This window comes from Siphateles boraxobius, unplaced genomic scaffold, assembly GCF_051911475.1.
Source record: "Siphateles boraxobius isolate OS27281-9 unplaced genomic scaffold, OSU_SipBor_1 41, whole genome shotgun sequence".
Lineage (NCBI taxonomy): Eukaryota > Metazoa > Chordata > Actinopteri > Cypriniformes > Leuciscidae > Siphateles > Siphateles boraxobius.
In genome coordinates, this window is record NW_027509042.1 from 18,887,501 (window position 1) to 18,902,949 (window position 15,449).

General features: G+C 39.1%; 31 non-coding genes across 31 annotated transcripts; all 31 read right to left on the reverse strand.

Annotated features, from left to right (window-relative positions):
- Nucleotides 1–639: 639 nt before the first annotated feature.
- Nucleotides 640–711, reverse strand: trnaa-ugc (transfer RNA alanine (anticodon UGC)). Its single transcript has one exon. It is a non-coding gene; the product is annotated as a tRNA-Ala (tRNA).
- Nucleotides 712–926: 215 nt separating this feature from the next.
- trnaa-ugc (transfer RNA alanine (anticodon UGC)) lies at nucleotides 927–998 on the reverse strand. Its single transcript has one exon. It is a non-coding gene; the product is annotated as a tRNA-Ala (tRNA).
- Nucleotides 999–1,402: 404 nt separating this feature from the next.
- trnaa-cgc (transfer RNA alanine (anticodon CGC)) lies at nucleotides 1,403–1,474 on the reverse strand. The gene has a single exon. It is a non-coding gene; the product is annotated as a tRNA-Ala (tRNA).
- Nucleotides 1,475–2,393: 919 nt separating this feature from the next.
- On the reverse strand, nucleotides 2,394–2,606 carry trnaa-ugc (transfer RNA alanine (anticodon UGC)). The gene is made up of 2 exons: nucleotides 2,571–2,606; nucleotides 2,394–2,429 (listed from the first exon to the last, which is right to left on the reverse strand). It is a non-coding gene; the product is annotated as a tRNA-Ala (tRNA).
- Nucleotides 2,607–2,699: 93 nt separating this feature from the next.
- trnaa-ugc (transfer RNA alanine (anticodon UGC)) lies at nucleotides 2,700–2,771 on the reverse strand. Its single transcript has one exon. It is a non-coding gene; the product is annotated as a tRNA-Ala (tRNA).
- Nucleotides 2,772–3,062: 291 nt separating this feature from the next.
- On the reverse strand, nucleotides 3,063–3,134 carry trnaa-ugc (transfer RNA alanine (anticodon UGC)). The gene has a single exon. It is a non-coding gene; the product is annotated as a tRNA-Ala (tRNA).
- Nucleotides 3,135–3,572: 438 nt separating this feature from the next.
- Nucleotides 3,573–3,644, reverse strand: trnaa-ugc (transfer RNA alanine (anticodon UGC)). The gene has a single exon. It is a non-coding gene; the product is annotated as a tRNA-Ala (tRNA).
- A 125-nt stretch (nucleotides 3,645–3,769) lies between these two features.
- On the reverse strand, nucleotides 3,770–3,841 carry trnaa-ugc (transfer RNA alanine (anticodon UGC)). The gene has a single exon. It is a non-coding gene; the product is annotated as a tRNA-Ala (tRNA).
- A 973-nt stretch (nucleotides 3,842–4,814) lies between these two features.
- On the reverse strand, nucleotides 4,815–5,027 carry trnaa-ugc (transfer RNA alanine (anticodon UGC)). Its single transcript has 2 exons — nucleotides 4,992–5,027; nucleotides 4,815–4,850 (listed from the first exon to the last, which is right to left on the reverse strand). It is a non-coding gene; the product is annotated as a tRNA-Ala (tRNA).
- A 93-nt stretch (nucleotides 5,028–5,120) lies between these two features.
- trnav-uac (transfer RNA valine (anticodon UAC)) lies at nucleotides 5,121–5,192 on the reverse strand. The gene has a single exon. It is a non-coding gene; the product is annotated as a tRNA-Val (tRNA).
- Nucleotides 5,193–5,727: 535 nt separating this feature from the next.
- On the reverse strand, nucleotides 5,728–5,799 carry trnaa-ugc (transfer RNA alanine (anticodon UGC)). The gene has a single exon. It is a non-coding gene; the product is annotated as a tRNA-Ala (tRNA).
- Nucleotides 5,800–5,924: 125 nt separating this feature from the next.
- Nucleotides 5,925–5,996, reverse strand: trnaa-ugc (transfer RNA alanine (anticodon UGC)). The gene has a single exon. It is a non-coding gene; the product is annotated as a tRNA-Ala (tRNA).
- A 404-nt stretch (nucleotides 5,997–6,400) lies between these two features.
- Nucleotides 6,401–6,472, reverse strand: trnaa-cgc (transfer RNA alanine (anticodon CGC)). The gene has a single exon. It is a non-coding gene; the product is annotated as a tRNA-Ala (tRNA).
- Nucleotides 6,473–6,764: 292 nt separating this feature from the next.
- On the reverse strand, nucleotides 6,765–6,977 carry trnaa-ugc (transfer RNA alanine (anticodon UGC)). The gene is made up of 2 exons: nucleotides 6,942–6,977; nucleotides 6,765–6,800 (listed from the first exon to the last, which is right to left on the reverse strand). It is a non-coding gene; the product is annotated as a tRNA-Ala (tRNA).
- A 93-nt stretch (nucleotides 6,978–7,070) lies between these two features.
- On the reverse strand, nucleotides 7,071–7,142 carry trnaa-ugc (transfer RNA alanine (anticodon UGC)). Its single transcript has one exon. It is a non-coding gene; the product is annotated as a tRNA-Ala (tRNA).
- A 291-nt stretch (nucleotides 7,143–7,433) lies between these two features.
- trnaa-ugc (transfer RNA alanine (anticodon UGC)) lies at nucleotides 7,434–7,505 on the reverse strand. Its single transcript has one exon. It is a non-coding gene; the product is annotated as a tRNA-Ala (tRNA).
- Nucleotides 7,506–8,031: 526 nt separating this feature from the next.
- trnaa-ugc (transfer RNA alanine (anticodon UGC)) lies at nucleotides 8,032–8,103 on the reverse strand. Its single transcript has one exon. It is a non-coding gene; the product is annotated as a tRNA-Ala (tRNA).
- A 125-nt stretch (nucleotides 8,104–8,228) lies between these two features.
- trnaa-ugc (transfer RNA alanine (anticodon UGC)) lies at nucleotides 8,229–8,300 on the reverse strand. The gene has a single exon. It is a non-coding gene; the product is annotated as a tRNA-Ala (tRNA).
- Nucleotides 8,301–9,178: 878 nt separating this feature from the next.
- trnaa-ugc (transfer RNA alanine (anticodon UGC)) lies at nucleotides 9,179–9,250 on the reverse strand. Its single transcript has one exon. It is a non-coding gene; the product is annotated as a tRNA-Ala (tRNA).
- A 1,279-nt stretch (nucleotides 9,251–10,529) lies between these two features.
- Nucleotides 10,530–10,601, reverse strand: trnaa-ugc (transfer RNA alanine (anticodon UGC)). Its single transcript has one exon. It is a non-coding gene; the product is annotated as a tRNA-Ala (tRNA).
- A 291-nt stretch (nucleotides 10,602–10,892) lies between these two features.
- trnaa-ugc (transfer RNA alanine (anticodon UGC)) lies at nucleotides 10,893–10,964 on the reverse strand. The gene has a single exon. It is a non-coding gene; the product is annotated as a tRNA-Ala (tRNA).
- Nucleotides 10,965–11,402: 438 nt separating this feature from the next.
- trnaa-ugc (transfer RNA alanine (anticodon UGC)) lies at nucleotides 11,403–11,474 on the reverse strand. The gene has a single exon. It is a non-coding gene; the product is annotated as a tRNA-Ala (tRNA).
- A 125-nt stretch (nucleotides 11,475–11,599) lies between these two features.
- trnaa-ugc (transfer RNA alanine (anticodon UGC)) lies at nucleotides 11,600–11,671 on the reverse strand. The gene has a single exon. It is a non-coding gene; the product is annotated as a tRNA-Ala (tRNA).
- A 404-nt stretch (nucleotides 11,672–12,075) lies between these two features.
- Nucleotides 12,076–12,147, reverse strand: trnaa-cgc (transfer RNA alanine (anticodon CGC)). The gene has a single exon. It is a non-coding gene; the product is annotated as a tRNA-Ala (tRNA).
- Nucleotides 12,148–13,102: 955 nt separating this feature from the next.
- Nucleotides 13,103–13,174, reverse strand: trnaa-ugc (transfer RNA alanine (anticodon UGC)). The gene has a single exon. It is a non-coding gene; the product is annotated as a tRNA-Ala (tRNA).
- Nucleotides 13,175–13,474: 300 nt separating this feature from the next.
- trnaa-ugc (transfer RNA alanine (anticodon UGC)) lies at nucleotides 13,475–13,546 on the reverse strand. Its single transcript has one exon. It is a non-coding gene; the product is annotated as a tRNA-Ala (tRNA).
- A 292-nt stretch (nucleotides 13,547–13,838) lies between these two features.
- trnaa-ugc (transfer RNA alanine (anticodon UGC)) lies at nucleotides 13,839–14,051 on the reverse strand. Its single transcript has 2 exons — nucleotides 14,016–14,051; nucleotides 13,839–13,874 (listed from the first exon to the last, which is right to left on the reverse strand). It is a non-coding gene; the product is annotated as a tRNA-Ala (tRNA).
- A 93-nt stretch (nucleotides 14,052–14,144) lies between these two features.
- trnaa-ugc (transfer RNA alanine (anticodon UGC)) lies at nucleotides 14,145–14,216 on the reverse strand. The gene has a single exon. It is a non-coding gene; the product is annotated as a tRNA-Ala (tRNA).
- A 438-nt stretch (nucleotides 14,217–14,654) lies between these two features.
- trnaa-ugc (transfer RNA alanine (anticodon UGC)) lies at nucleotides 14,655–14,726 on the reverse strand. Its single transcript has one exon. It is a non-coding gene; the product is annotated as a tRNA-Ala (tRNA).
- Nucleotides 14,727–14,847: 121 nt separating this feature from the next.
- trnaa-ugc (transfer RNA alanine (anticodon UGC)) lies at nucleotides 14,848–14,919 on the reverse strand. Its single transcript has one exon. It is a non-coding gene; the product is annotated as a tRNA-Ala (tRNA).
- A 404-nt stretch (nucleotides 14,920–15,323) lies between these two features.
- On the reverse strand, nucleotides 15,324–15,395 carry trnaa-cgc (transfer RNA alanine (anticodon CGC)). The gene has a single exon. It is a non-coding gene; the product is annotated as a tRNA-Ala (tRNA).
- Between the last annotated feature and the right edge of the window lie 54 nt (nucleotides 15,396–15,449).

Consider the following 15,449-nt stretch of genomic DNA (forward strand, 5'->3'; position numbering starts at 1 on the left):
ACAGGGAAAGAACCATATTGCTTGGAGATGCTGTGGATTGAACCAAGGCCCACAATGCCTATGTGATATATGGCTTTGAGTTAGATGTAGAACATGGCATGGAGAAGCTGTGGATTGAACCAAGGCCTCATACATGTGAAGCATGCGCTCTTCCACTGAGCTTCATACCTTCATGATGATAAGTGAGTTCTGTTATTTACTTACATGTTCCTTTTAATCAAAATTTATAGGTTATAAAGGTCAACACTGGAAAGAACCCAGGAACTCATACGTGCAAAGCAAGCGCTCTACCACAGAGCTACATGCCCTCAAATTGATCAGTGTGTTCTGTTATTTATTTACATGTGCATTTAGATCAAAATCTATAGGTGATAAAGGTCAATGCTGGAATGATTACATATGCAGTTCATACATGCAAAGCATGCGCTCTACCACTGAGCTACATCCCCTGCTGTGGCTGTTGTATTTCTCTTGTTTAAATAATATCTTTCTGCACAGTGCCTGTATGATATATGGCTTTGACTTAAAAGTCCAACATTGCTTGGAGATGCTGGGGATTGAACCCAGGACCTCATACATGCAAAGCATTCAGATGTTTAAGAAAAAGGGAAAGACTTTAATGGAAAGCACCATATTGCTTGGAGATGCTGGGGATCGAACCCAGGACCTCATACATGCAAAGCATGCACTCTACCACTGAGCTACATCCCCTCATGAGGATAAGTGTGTTCTGTTATTTACTTACATGTACCTTTTAATCAAAATTTATAGGTTATAAATGTCAACACTGGAAAGCACCATATTGCTTGGAGATGCTGGGGATTGAAATACAATAGTGGCTGTTGTATTTCTCTTGTTTAAATAATATCTTTCTGCACAGTGCCTGTATATGATATATGGCTTTGACTTAAAAGTCCAACATTGCTTGGAGATGCTGGGGATTGAACCCAGGACCTCATACATGCAAAGCATGCGCTCTACCACTGAGCTACATCCCCTCATGATGATGTGTTCTGTTATTTACTTACATGTACCTTTTAATCAAAATGTATAGGTTATAAAGGTCAACACTGGAATGCATACAAATGTTTAAAAAACAGGGAAAGAACCATATTGCTTGGAGATGATGTGGATTGAACCAAGGCCCACAATGCCTATGTGATATATGGCTTTGAGTTAGAAGTAGAACATGGCATGGAGAAGCTGGGGTTTGAACCCAGGAACTCATACATGCAAAGCAAGGGCTCTACCACAGAGCTACATGCCCTCAAACCGATCAGTGTGTTCTGTTATTTACTTACATGTGCATTTAAATCAAAATCTATAGGTGATAAAGTTCAATACTGGAATGATTACATATGCAGTTCAAATGTTTAAAAAAGAGGTAAAGAACCCCATTGCTTGGAGATGCTGGAGATTGAACCCAGGACCTCATACATGCGAAGCATGCACTCTACCACTGAGCTACATCCCCTCATGATTGTAAATGTGTTCTGATACTTACTTAGATGTACCTTTAAATCAAAATTTATAGGTTATAAAGGTCAACACTGGAATGCATACAAATGTTTAAGAAACAGGGCAAGAACCATATTGCTTGGAGATGCTGTGGATTGAACCAAGGCCCTCATACATGTGAAGCATGTGCTCTACCACTGAGCTACATCCCCTGCCGTGGCTGTTGTATTTCTCTTGTTTAAATAATATCTTTCTGCACAGTGCCTGTATGATATATGGCTTTGACTTAAAAGTCCAACATTGCTTGATTACATATGCAGTTCAAATGTTTAAAAAAGAGGTAAAGAAAGAGGTAAAGAGGTAAAGTGTTCTGTTTTTTAGTTACATGTGCATTTAAATCGAAATCTATAGGTGACATAGGTCTGTGCTGGAATGATTACATATGCAGTTCAGATGTTTAAGAAACAGGGAACGAACCATATTCCTTGGAGATGTATGGGATTGAACTCATGACCTCATACATGCAAAGCATGCACTCTACCAGTGAGCTACATCCCCTGCTTTAGCTGATGTATTTCTCTTGTTATAATAATATCTTTACGCATGGTGCCTTTGTGATATATGACTTTGACTTAAAAGTCCAATATTACATGGAGATGCTGGGGATTGAACCCATGACCTCATACATGCAAAGAATTTATAGGTTATAAAGGTCAACACTGGAATGCATACAAATGTTTAAGAAACAGGGCAAGAACCATATTGCTTGGAGATGCTGTGGATTGAACCAAGGCCCTCATACATGTGAAGCATGCGCTCTTCCACTGAGCTTCATCCCCTCATGATGATAAGTGAGTTCTGTTATTTACTTACATGTAGCTTTTAATCAAAATTTATAGGTTATAAAGGTCAACACTGGAAAGCACCATATTGCTTGGAGATGCTGGGGATTGAACCCAGGAACTCATACGTGCAAAGCAAGCGCTCTACCACAGAGCTACATGCCCTCAAATTGATCAGTGTGTTCTGTTATTTACTTACATGTGCATTTAAATCAAAATCTATAGGTGATAAAGGTCAATGCTGGAATGATTACATATGCAGTTCATACATGCAAAGCATGCGCTCTACCACTGAGCTACATCCCCTGCCGTGGCTGTTGTATTTCTCTTGTTTAAATAATATCTTTCTGCACAGTGCCTGTATGATATATGGCTTTGACTTAAAAGTCCAACATTGCTTGGAGATGCTGGGGATTGAACCCAGGACCTCATACATGCAAAGCATGCGCTCTACCACTGAGCTACATCCCCTCAAAATGGTAAGTGTGTTCTGTTTTTTACTTACATGTGCATTTAAATCGAAATCTTTAGGTCAATGCTGGAATGATTACATATGCAGTTCAGATGTTTAAGAAACAGGGAAAGAACCATATTCCTTGGAGATGCTAGGGATTGAACTCATGACCTCATACATGCAAAGCATGCACTCTACCAGTGAGCTACATCCCCTGCTTTAGCTGTTGTATTTCTCTTGTTATAATAATATCTTTACGCATGGTGCCTTTGTGATATATGACTTTGACTTAAAAGTCCAATATTACATGGAGATGCTGGGGATTGAACCCATGACCTCATACATGCAAAGCATGCGCTCTACCACTGAGCTACATCCCCTCAAAATGGTAAGTGTGTTCTGTTTTTTACTTACATGTGCATTTAAATCGAAATCTATAGGTCAATGCTGGAATGATTACATATGCAGTTCAGATGTTTAAGAAACAGGGAAAGAACCATATTCCTTGGAGATGCTAGGGATTGAACTCATGACCTCATAAATGCAAAGCATGCACTCTACCAGTGAGCTACATCCCCTGCTTTAGCTGCTGTATTTCTCTTGTTATAATAATATCTTTACGCATGGTGCCTTTGTGATATATGGCTTTGACTTAAAAGTCCAATATTACATGGAGATGCTGGGGATTGAACCCATAACCTATACATGTATGTTTAAATCAAAACTTATAGTTGATAAAGGTCAACACTGGATGTAATACATATAGTTCAGATGTTTAAGAAACAGTGAAAGATTTTAATGGAAAGCACCATATTGCTTGGAGATGCTGGGGATCGAACCCAGGACCTCATACATGCAAAGCATGCGCTCTACCACTGAGCTACATCCCCTCATGAGGATAAGTGTGTTCTGTTATTTACTTACATGTACCTTTTAATCAAAATTTATAGGTTATAAATGTCGACACTGGAAAGCACCATATTGCTTGGAGATGCTGGGGATTGAAATACAATAGTGGAGATGCTGGGGATTGAACCCAGGACCTCATACATGCAAAGCATGCGCTCTACCACTGACCTACATCCCCTCATGATGATGTGTTCTGTTATTTACTTACATGTACCTTTTAATCAAAATGTATAGGTTATAAAGGTCAACACTGGAATGCATACAAATGTTTAAAAAACAGGGAAAGAACCATATTGCTTGGAGATGATGTGGATTGAACCAAGGCCCACAATGCCTATGTGATATATGGCTTTGAGTTAGAAGTAGAACATGGCATGGAGAAGCTGGGGTTTGAACCCCGGAACTCATACATGCAAAGCAAGGGCTCTACCACAGAGCTACATGCCCTCAAACCGATCAGTGTGTTCTGTTATTTACTTACATGTGCATTTAAATCAAAATCTATAGGTGATAAAGTTCAATACTGGAATGATTACATATGCAGTTCAAATGTTTAAAAAAGAGGTAAAGAAAGAGGTAAAGTGTTCTGTTTTTTAGTTACATGTGCATTTAAATCGAAATCTATAGGTGACATAGGTCTGTGCTGGAATGATTACATATGCAGTTCAGATGTTTAAGAAACAGGGAACGAACCATATTCCTTGGAGATGTATGGGATTGAACTCATGACCTCATACATGCAAAGCATGCACTCTACCAGTGAGCTACATCCCCTGCTTTAGCTGATGTATTTCTCTTGTTATAATAATATCTTTACGCGTGGTGCCTTTGTGATATATGACTTTGACTTAAAAGTCCAATATTACATGGAGATGCTGGGGATTGAACCCATGACCTCATACATGCAAAGAATTTATAGGTTATAAAGGTCAACACTGGAATGCATACAAATGTTTAAGAAACAGGGCAAGAACCATATTGCTTGGAGATGCTGTGGATTGAACCAAGGCCCTCATACATGTGAAGAATGCGCTCTTCCACTGAGCTTCATCCCCTCATGATGATAAGTGAGTTCTGTTATTTACTTACATGTAGCTTTTAATCAAAATTTATAGGTTATAAAGGTCAACACTGGAAAGCACCATATTGCTTGGAGATGCTGGGGATTGAACCCAGGAACTCATACGTGCAAAGCAAGCGCTCTACCACAGAGCTACATGCCCTCAAATTGATCAGTGTGTTCTGTTATTTACTTACATGTGCATTTAAATCAAAATCTATAGGTGATAAAGGTCAATGCTGGAATGATTACATATGCAGTTCATACATGCAAAGCATGCGCTCTACCACTGAGCTACATCCCCTGCCGTGGCTGTTGTATTTCTCTTGTTTAAATAATATCTTTCTGCACAGTGCCTGTATGATATATGGCTTTGACTTAAAAGTCCAACATTGCTTGGAGATGCTGGGGATTGAACCCAGGACCTCATACATGTAAAGCATGCGCTCTACCACTGAGCTACATCCCCTCAAAATGGTAAGTGTGTTCTGTTTTTTACTTACATGTGCATTTAAATCGAAATCTTTAGGTCAATGCTGGAATGATTACATATGCAGTTCAGATGTTTAAGAAACAGGGAAAGAACCATATTCCTTGGAGATGCTAGGGATTGAACTCATGACCTCATACATGCAAAGCATGCACTCTACCAGTGAGCTACATCCCCTGCTTTAGCTGTTGTATTTCTCTTGTTATAATAATATCTTTACGCATGGTGCCTTTGTGATATATGACTTTGACTTAAAAGTCCAATATTACATGGAGATGCTGGGAATTGAACCCATAACCTATACATGTATGTTTAAATCAAAACTTATAGTTGATAAAGGTCAACACTGGATGTAATACATATAGTTCAGATGTTTAAGAAACAGTGAAAGATTTTAATGGAAAGCACCATATTGCTTGGAGATGCTGGGGATTGAACACAGGACCTCATACATGCAAAGCATTCAGATGTTTAAGAAAAAGGGAAAGACTTTAATGGAAAGCACCATATTGCTTGGAGATGCTGGGGATCGAACCCAGGACCTCATACATGCAAAGCATGCGCTCTACCACTGAGCTACATCCCCTCATGAGGATAAGTGTGTTCTGTTATTTACTTACATGTACCTTTTAATCAAAATTTATAGGTTATAAATGTCAACACTGGAAAGCACCATATTGCTTGGAGATGCTGGGGATTGAAATACAATAGTGGAGATGCTGGGGATTGAACCCAGGACCTCATACATGCAAAGCATGCGCTCTACCACTGAGCTACATCCCCTCATGATGATGTGTTCTGTTATTTACTTACATGTACCTTTTAATCAAAATGTATAGGTTATAAAGGTCAACACTGGAATGCATACAAATGTTTAAAAAACAGGGAAAGAACCATATTGCTTGGAGATGATGTGGATTGAACCAAGGCCCACAATGCCTATGTGATATATGGCTTTGAGTTAGAAGTAGAACATGGCATGGAGAAGCTGGGGTTTGAACCCAGGAACTCATACATGCAAAGCAAGGGCTCTACCACAGAGCTACATGCCCTCAAAGTGATCAGTGTGTTCTGTTATTTACTTACATGTGCATTTAAATCAAAATCTATAGGTGATAAAGTTCAATACTGGAATGATTACATATGCAGTTCAAATGTTTAAAAAAGAGGTAAAGAACCCCATTGCTTGGAGATGCTGGAGATTGAACCCAGGACCTCATACATGCGAAGCATGCACTCTACCACTGAGCTACATCCCCTCATGATTGTAAATGTGTTCTGATACTTACTTAGATATACCTTTAAATCAAAATTTATAGGTTATAAAGGTCAACACTGGAATGCATACAAATGTTTAAGAAACAGGGCAAGAACCATATTGCTTGGAGATGCTGTGGATTGAACCAAGGCCCTCATACATGTGAAGCATGTGGTCTTCCACTGAGCTTCATCCCCTCATGATGATAAGTGAGTTCTGTTATTTACTTACATGTACCTTTTAATCAAAATTTATAGGTTATAAAGGTCAACACTGGAAAGCACCATATTGCTTGGAGATGCTGGGGATTGAACCCAGGAACTCATACTTGCAAAGCAAGCGCTCTACCACAGAGCTACATGCCCTCAAATTGATCAGTGTGTTCTGTTAATTACTTACATGTACATTTAGATCAAAATCTATAGGTGATAAAGGTCAATGCTGGAATGATTACATATGCAGTTCATACATGCAAAGCATGCGCTCTACCACTGAGCTACATCCCCTGCCGTGGCTGTTGTATTTCTCTTGTTTAAATAATATCTTTCTGCACAGTGCCTGTATGATATATGGCTTTGACTTAAAAGTCCAACATTGCTTGGAGATGCTGGGGATTGAACCCAGGACCTCATACATGCAAAGCATGCGCTCTACCACTGAGCTACATCCCCTCAAAATGGTAAGTGTGTTCTGTTTTTTACTTACATGTGCATTTAAATCGAAATCTTTAGGTCAATGCTGGAATGATTACATATGCAGTTCAGATGTTTAAGAAACAGGGAAAGAACCATATTCCTTGGAGATGCTAGGGATTGAACTCATGACCTCATACATGCAAAGCATGCACTCTACCAGTGAGCTACATCCCCTGCTTTAGCTGTTGTATTTCTCTTGTTATAATAATATCTTTACGCATGGTGCCTTTGTGATATATGACTTTGACTTAAAAGTCCAATATTACATGGAGATGCTGGGGATTGAACCCATGACCTCATACATGCAAAGCATGCGCTCTACCACTGAGCTACATCCCCTCAAAATGGTAAGTGTGTTCTGTTTTTTACTTACATGTGCATTTAAATCGAAATCTATAGGTCAATGCTGGAATGATTACATATGCAGTTCAGATGTTTAAGAAACAGGGAAAGAACCATATTCCTTGGAGATGCTAGGGATTGAACTCATGACCTCATACATGCAAAGCATGCACTCTACCAGTGAGCTACATCCCCTGCTTTAGCTGTTGTATTTCTCTTGTTATAATAATATCTTTACGCATGGTGCCTTTGTGATATATGGCTTTGACTTAAAAGTCCAATATTACGTGGAGATGCTGGGGATTGAACCCATAACCTATACATGTATGTTTAAATCAAAACTTATAGTTGATAAAGGTCAACACTGGATGTAATACATATAGTTCAGATGTTTAAGAAACAGTGAAAGATTTTAATGGAAAGCACCATATTGCTTGGAGATGCTGGGGATCGAACCCAGGACCTCATACATGCAAAGCATGCGCTGGTTGTGAAAGATTTTAATGGGAAGCACCATATTGCTTGGAGATGCTGGGGATCGAACCCAGGACCTCATACATGCAAAGCATGCGCTCTACCACTGAGCTACATCCCCTCATGAGGATAAGTGTGTTCTGTTATTTACTTACATGTACCTTTTAATCAAAATTTATAGGTTATAAATGTCAACACTGGAAAGCACCATATTGCTTGGAGATGCTGGGGATTGAAATACAATAGTGGAGATGCTGGGGATTGAACCCAGGACCTCATACATGCAAAGCATGCGCTCTACCACTGAGCTACATCCCCTCATGATGATGTGTTCTGTTATTTACTTACATGTACCTTTTAATCAAAATGTATAGGTTATAAAGGTCAACACTGGAATGCATACAAATGTTTAAAAAACAGGGAAAGAACCATATTGCTTGGAGATGATGTGGATTGAACCAAGGCCCACAATGCCTATGTGATATATGGCTTTGAGTTAGAAGTAGAACATGGCATGGAGAAGCTGGGGTTTGAACCCAGGAACTCATACATGCAAAGCAAGGGCTCTACCACAGAGCTACATGCCCTCAAAGTGATCAGTGTGTTCTGTTATTTACTTACATGTGCATTTAAATCAAAATCTATAGGTGATAAAGTTCAATACTGGAATGATTACATATGCAGTTCAAATGTTTAAAAAAGAGGTAAAGAACCCCATTGCTTGGAGAGATTGAACCCAGGACCTCATACATGCGAAGCATGCACTCTACCACTGAGCTACATCCCCTCATGATTGTAAATGTGTTCTGATACTTACTTAGATATACCTTTAAATCAAAATTTATAGGTTATAAAGGTCAACACTGGAATGCATACAAATGTTTAAGAAACAGGGCAAGAACCATATTGCTTGGAGATGCTGTGGATTGAACCAAGGCCCTCATACATGTGAAGCATGTGGTCTTCCACTGAGCTTCATCCCCTCATGATGATAAGTGAGTTCTGTTATTTACTTACATGTACCTTTTAATCAAAATTCATAGGTTATAAATGTCAACACTGGAAAGCACCATATTGCTTGGAGATGCTGGGGATTGAAATACAATAGTGGCTGTTGTATTTCTCTTGTTTAAATAATATCTTTCTGCACAGTGCCTGTATGATATATGGCTTTGACTTAAAAGTCCAACATTGCTTGGAGATGCTGGGGATTGAACCCAGGACCTCATACATGCAAAGCATGCCCTCTACCACTGAGCTACATCCCCTCATGATGATGTGTTCTGTTATTTACTTACATGTACCTTTTAATCAAAATGTATAGGTTATAAAGGTCAACACTGGAATGCATACAAATGTTTAAAAAACAGGGAAAGAACCATATTGCTTGGAGATGATGTGGATTGAACCAAGGCCCACAATGCCTATGTGATATATGGCTTTGAGTTAGAAGTAGAACATGGCATGGAGAAGCTGGGGTTTGAACCCAGGAACTCATACATGCAAAGCAAGGGCTCTACCACAGAGCTACATGCCCTCAAACCGATCAGTGTGTTCTGTTATTTACTTACATGTGCATTTAAATCAAAATCTATAGGTGATAAAGTTCAATACTGGAATGATTACATATGCAGTTCAAATGTTTAAAAAAGAGGTAAAGAAAGAGGTAAAGTGTTCTGTTTTTTAGTTACATGTGCATTTAAATCGAAATCTATAGGTGACATAGGTCTGTGCTGGAATGATTACATATGCAGTTCAGATGTTTAAGAAACAGGGAACGAACCATATTCCTTGGAGATGTATGGGATTGAACTCATGACCTCATACATGCAAAGCATGCACTCTACCAGTGAGCTACATCCCCTGCTTTAGCTGATGTATTTCTCTTGTTATAATAATATCTTTACGCGTGGTGCCTTTGTGATATATGACTTTGACTTAAAAGTCCAATATTACATGGAGATGCTGGGGATTGAACCCATGACCTCATACATGCAAAGAATTTATAGGTTATAAAGGTCAACACTGGAATGCATACAAATGTTTAAGAAACAGGGCAAGAACCATATTGCTTGGAGATGCTGTGGATTGAACCAAGGCCCTCATACATGTGAAGAATGCGCTCTTCCACTGAGCTTCATCCCCTCATGATGATAAGTGAGTTCTGTTATTTACTTACATGTAGCTTTTAATCAAAATTTATAGGTTATAAAGGTCAACACTGGAAAGCACCATATTGCTTGGAGATGCTGGGGATTGAACCCAGGAACTCATACGTGCAAAGCAAGCGCTCTACCACAGAGCTACATGCCCTCAAATTGATCAGTGTGTTCTGTTATTTACTTACATGTGCATTTAAATCAAAATCTATAGGTGATAAAGGTCAATGCTGGAATGATTACATATGCAGTTCATACATGCAAAGCATGCGCTCTACCACTGAGCTACATCCCCTGCCGTGGCTGTTGTATTTCTCTTGTTTAAATAATATCTTTCTGCACAGTGCCTGTATGATATATGGCTTTGACTTAAAAGTCCAACATTGCTTGGAGATGCTGGGGATTGAACCCAGGACCTCATACATGCAAAGCATGCGCTCTACCACTGAGCTACATCCCCTCAAAATGGTAAGTGTGTTCTGTTTTTTACTTACATGTGCATTTAAATCGAAATCTTTAGGTCAATGATGGAATGATTACATATGCAGTTCAGATGTTTAAGAAACAGGGAAAGAACCATATTCCTTGGAGATGCTAGGGATTGAACTCATGACCTCATACATGCAAAGCATGCACTCTACCAGTGAGCTACATCCCCTGCTTTAGCTGTTGTATTTCTCTTGTTATAATAATATCTTTACGCATGGTGCCTTTGTGATATATGACTTTGACTTAGAAGTCCAATATTACATGGAGATGCTGGGGATTGAACCCATGACCTCATACATGCAAAGCATGCGCTCTACCACTGAGCTACATCCCCTCAAAATGGTAAGTGTGTTCTGTTTTTTACTTACATGTGCATTTAAATCGAAATCTATAGGTCAATGCTGGAATGATTACATATGCAGTTCAGATGTTTAAGAAACAGGGAAAGAACCATATTCCTTGGAGATGCTAGGGATTGAACTCATGACCTCATACATGCAAAGCATGCACTCTACCAGTGAGCTACATCCCCTGCTTTAGCTGTTGTATTTCTCTTGTTATAATAATATCTTTACGCATGGTGCCTTTGTGATATATGGCTTTGACTTAAAAGTCCAATATTACATGGAGATGCTGGGGATTGAACCCATAACCTATACATGTATGTTTAAATCAAAACTTATAGTTGATAAAGGTCAACACTGGATGTAATACATATAGTTCAGATGTTTAAGAAACAGTGAAAGATTTTAATGGAAAGCACCATATTGCTTGGAGATGCTGGGGATCGAACCCAGGACCTCATACATGCAAAGCATGCGCTCTACCACTGAGCTACATCCCCTCATGAGGATAAGTGTGTTCTGTTATTTACTTACATGTACCTTTTAATCAAAATTTATAGGTTATAAATGTCAACACTGGAAAGCACCATATTGCTTGGAGATGCTGGGGATTGAAATACAATAGTGGAGATGCTGGGGATTGAACCCAGGACCTCATACATGCAAAGCATGCGCTCTACCACTGAGCTACATCCCCTCATGATGATGTGTTCTGTTATTTACTTACATGTACCTTTTAATCAAAATGTATAGGTTATAAAGGTCAACACTGGAATGCATACAAATGTTTAAAAAACAGGGAAAGAACCATATTGCTTGGAGATGATGTGGATTGAACCAAGGCCCACAATGCCTATGTGATATATGGCTTTGAGTTAGAAGTAGAACATGGCATGGAGAAGCTGGGGTTTGAACCCAGGAACTCATACATGCAAAGCAAGGGCTCTACCACAGAGCTACATGCCCTCAAAGTGATCAGTGTGTTCTGTTATTTACTTACATGTGCATTTAAATCAAAATCTATAGGTGATAAAGTTCAATACTGGAATGATTACATATGCAGTTCAAATGTTTAAAAAAGAGGTAAAGAACCCCATTGCTTGGAGATGCTGGAGATTGAACCCAGGACCTCATACATGCGAAGCATGCACTCTACCACTGAGCTACATCCCCTCATGATTGTAAATGTGTTCTGATACTTACTTAGATATACCTTTAAATCAAAATTTATAGGTTATAAAGGTCAACACTGGAATGCATACAAATGTTTAAGAAACAGGGCAAGAACCATATTGCTTGGAGATGCTGTGGATTGAACCAAGGCCCTCATACATGTGAAGCATGTGGTCTTCCACTGAGCTTCATCCCCTCATGATGATAAGTGAGTTCTGTTATTTACTTACATGTACCTTTTAATCAAAATTTATAGGTTATAAAGGTCAACACTGGAAAGCACCATTTTGCTTGGAGATGCTGGGGATTGAACCCAGGAACTCATACTTGCAAAGCAAGCGCTCTACCACAGAGCTACATGCCCTCAAATTGATCAGTGTGTTCTGTTAATTACTTACATGTGCATTTAGATCAAAATCTATAGGTGATAAAGGTCAATGCTGGAATGATTACATATGCAGTTCATACATGCAAAGCATGCGCTCTACCACTGAGCTACATCCCCTGCTGTGGCTGTTGTATTTCTCTTGTTTAAATAATATCTTTCTGCACAGTGCCTGTATGATATATGGCTTTGACTTAAAAGTCCAATATTACATGGAGATGCTGGGGATTGAACCCATAACCTATACATGTATGTTTAAATCAAAACTTATAGTTGATAAAGGTCAACACTGGATGTAATACATATAGTTCAGATGTTTAAGAAACAGTGAAAGATTTTAATGGAAAGCACCATATTGCTTGGAGATGCTGGGGATTGAACACAGGACCTCATACATGCAAAGCATTCAGATGTTTAAGAAAAAGGGAAAGACTTTAATGGAAAGCAACATATTGCTTGGAGATGCTGGAGATTGAACCCAGGACCTCATACATTTCTCTTGCTTAAATAATATCCTTATGCACAGTGCCTGTGTGATATATGGCTTTGACTTAGAAGTACAACATTGCATGGAGAAGCTGGGGATTGAACCCAGGACCTCATACATGCAAAGCATGCGCTCTACCACTGAGCTACATCCCCTCAAAATGGTAATTGTGTTCTGTTTTTTAGTTACATGTGCATTTAAATCGAAATCTATAGGTGACATAGGTCTGTGCTGGAATGATTACATATGCAGTTCAGATGTTTAAGAAACAGGGAAAGAACCATATTCCTTGGAGATGTATGGGATTGAACTCATGACCTCATACATGCAAAGCATGCACTCTACCAGTGAGCTACATCCCCTGCTTTAGCTGATGTATTTCTCTTGTTATAATGATATCTTTACGCATGGTGCCTTTGTGATATATGACTTTGACTTAACAGTCCAATATTACATGGAGATGCTGGGGATTGAACCCATGACCTCATACATGCAAAGCATGCGCTCTACCACTGAGCGACATCCCCTCATGATGATAAGTGTGTTCTGTTATTTAGTTACATGTACCTTTAAATCAGAATTTATAGGTTATAAAGGTCAACACTGGAATGCATACAAATGTTTAAGAAACAGGGCAAGAACCATATTGCTTGGAGATGCTGTGGATTGAACCAAGGCCCTCATACATGTGAAGCATGCGCTCTTCCACTGAGCTTCATCCCCTCATGATGATAAGTGAGTTCTGTTATTTACTAACATGTAGCTTTTAATCAAAATTTATAGGTTATAAAGGTCAACACTGGAAAGCACCATATTGCTTGGAGATGCTGGGGATTGAACCCAGGAACTCATACGTGCAAAGCAAGCACTCTACCACAGAGCTACATGCCCTCAAATTGATCAGTGTGTTCTGTTATTTACTTACATGTGCATTTAAATCAAAATCTATAGGTGATAAAGGTCAATGCTGGAATGATTACATATGCAGTTCATACATGCAAAGCATGCGCTCTACCACTGAGCTACATCCCCTGCCGTGGCTGTTGTATTTCTCTTGTTTAAATAATATCTTTCTGCACAGTGCCTGTATGATATATGGCTTTGACTTAAAAGTCCAACATTGCTTGGAGATGCTGGGGATTGAACCCAGGACCTCATACATGCAAAGCATGCGCTCTACCACTGAGCTACATCCCCTCAAAATGGTAAGTGTGTTCTGTTTTTTACTTACATGTGCATTTAAATCGAAATCTTTAGGTCAATGCTGGAATGATTACATATGCAGTTCAGATGTTTAAGAAACAGGGAAAGAACCATATTCCTTGGAGATGCTAGGGATTGAACTCATGACCTCATACATGCAAAGCATGCACTCTACCAGTGAGCTACATCCCCTGCTTTAGCTGTTGTATTTCTCTTGTTATAATAATATCTTTACGCATGGTGCCTTTGTGATATATGACTTTGACTTAAAAGTCCAATATTACATGGAGATGCTGGGGATTGAACCCATAACCTATACATGTATGTTTAAATCAAAACTTATAGTTGATAAAGGTCAACACTGGATGTAATACATATAGTTCAGATGTTTAAGAAACAGTGAAAGATTTTAATGGAAAGCACCATATTGCTTGGAGATGCTGGGGATCGAACCCAGGACCTCATACATGCAAAGCATGCGCTCTACCACTGAGCTACATCCCCTCAAAATGATGTGTTCTGTTATTTACTTACATGTACCTTTTAATCAAAATTTATAGGTTATAAATGTCAACACTGGAAAGCACCATATTGCTTGGAGATGCTGGGGATTGAAATACAATAGTGGAGATGCTGGGGATTGAACCCAGGACCTCATACATGCAAAGCATGCGCTCTACCACTGAGCTACATCCCCTCATGATGATGTGTTCTGTTATTTACTTACATGTACCTTTTAATCAAAATGTATAGGTTATAAAGGTCAACACTGGAATGCATACAAATGTTTAAAAAACAGGGAAAGAACCATATTGCTTGGAGATGATGTGGATTGAACCAAGGCCCACAATGCCTATGTGATATATGGCTTTGAGTTAGAAGTAGAACATGGCATGGAGAAGCTGGGGTTTGAACCCAGGAACTCATACATGCAAAGCAAGGGCTCTACCACAGAGCTACATGCCCTCAAAGTGATCAGTGTGTTCTGTTATTTACTTACATGTGCATTTAAATCAAAATCTATAGGTGATAAAGTTCAATACTGGAATGATTACATATGCAGTTCAAATGTTTAAAAAAGAGGTAAAGAACCCCATTGCTTGGAGATGCTGGAGATTGAACCCAGGACCTCATACATGCGAAGCATGCACTCTACCACTGAGCTACATCCCCTCATGATTGTAAATGTGTTCTGATACTTACTTAGATATACCTTTAAATCAAAAT